This window comes from Etheostoma spectabile, chromosome 9, assembly GCF_008692095.1.
Source record: "Etheostoma spectabile isolate EspeVRDwgs_2016 chromosome 9, UIUC_Espe_1.0, whole genome shotgun sequence".
NCBI classification, from domain to species: domain Eukaryota; kingdom Metazoa; phylum Chordata; class Actinopteri; order Perciformes; family Percidae; genus Etheostoma; species Etheostoma spectabile.
Genome location: NC_045741.1, coordinates 23,645,426 through 23,647,281, shown reverse-complemented (window position 1 = coordinate 23,647,281; position 1,856 = coordinate 23,645,426).

Sequence of the window (1,856 nt, the reverse complement as noted above, 5' to 3'; positions counted from 1 at the left end):
GTGAATGTTTCCTGTAGATGTAAAAGCGCTTTGAGCAGTTGACTGGAAAAGCGCTATATAAATACAGCACATTTACATTTAACACTTTTAACAGTCAAACTGAAACACTGCTGGTGAGCTCCAGGTTGGTTTGAATTTACCAAATACTGCAAAAACATAATTTCTTGTACCTTGGACGTCATACCCCCACAGGTCATAAATGCAGGTGGGCTAACATTTTCCATTCAGTACTACAGGACTTTAGTGTTTTTATTAAGATAATTTTTCTGCAAATTTTCAGTACACATTTTTGTGTAACCAACTGTATTAGCCAATCATCATCCTATAAATATAGGAAAATTATTTCGAATAAATAACTCTTAATGAGTGATCACATATTGGGTAAGTACTAAAAAAAGCAATCCCCTACAATTACGAAGGCCTGTTAAATTTGTAATTTTGGATTACATTACTGATTACTGCATTAAAAAGTAATCAGATTAACTTTACTTTACTTTCAAGTTTACTTTTGAAAACCTAATTAAACCACAATATACGCTACAAAGTGAAACTCAGTTTTTCCGTAATTTAATTTGCAAAGACCTCCCAAGTCTCCCGGAAGTTCCGTGAATCCCCCTGCATAATTTACAGCGGCTCCCTTATGCCCGAAATTAGTTAAAATCAGTCCCGGAATCTAGAATGAGGCGAGCAAGAGCGCGCAATGCGAGACAGAAGAGACTGCACTCCAAACCGTGTAGTGCGCGCAACGGCGGAGAGGGAGAGACGGAGAACCATATCAGCGTGTGTGTGCCTCAAAAATGAAGACTTGTTCTCGCGGTTATTCTTAAAAGTGCATGCTAATTAACTGACGCAGATCCGGCCAAAACGTATTAGAAATGCATTTTACGTAACAAAAAATGTCTTACACATACATTTGTAACGCAATGTTGAACTTAATTTTACTGACATCAGTGACTAATCAAAAATTACATTACTTTTAAATGAAATGAATTTACATTAACAAAGGACACAACGCGTTATCCACAAAAAGTAATTAAGAAAATATTGACTCTTTTAAACGCGCTTATAACCAATTCTTTGTGATCCACAGATAGCAGCGTAAGTAGCTATATAAAAAAGAACTTACCTTTTAGTGGGATTGCAACAAACGTCGGCCCTTCCATGTCCAAAAACTCAGATTCCAAATTATCATGATTGGGACACGGTCCATGCCTCGCAGTAATTCGACATGGGATGTCAGCTTTTTTTTTTTTTTGAACGCCTGATTGAGGCTCTCATCAAAAAACATGTCACACTAATGGGCCGCCTTGTTGATGGGCCATCAACAAGCCGTTTTTTTGAGACGATGCTTAATCCCAAATCTGATATACCAAGTACTCCCGGTGTTGGTTTTTACCACAAGTGAATGACTTCGCGATGTCAGAGTCGGGGGAAACCATTTCTTTAGAACCAGCTCTGAAATGTCCCTCCTTCATTTGATTTAAATGAGTTTGGTTTTTAACTGCAGTGTTCAGACCCACAGAGCCTCCGGCGCGCAGTGTTGGTGTGGGCTCCCCATGGCCGTCCGGGCCCGCCAGGTCGGCGTTGCTTGAGCCTGTAGCGTTGGTGCCATTAGGCCCACAGTGGCCCTAATTGGCGGCGGTGGTGGTGGATGTGCAGCGGACCTCCCCGCACAGAACATCTGAGATTGGTCAAATCATGTAACTGCTCTCTCCGAGCACGCAGTCCACTTTTCTATGTTGCGTGGATTTGCCATAGCACCGAGTGTGCGTTAGCTCCCTCCATTTGACATTGTATGTTTTTTTTGACTACACTCGACAATAAGCCTGTCTGCCTTCTTCCCTACACAGCCTGAG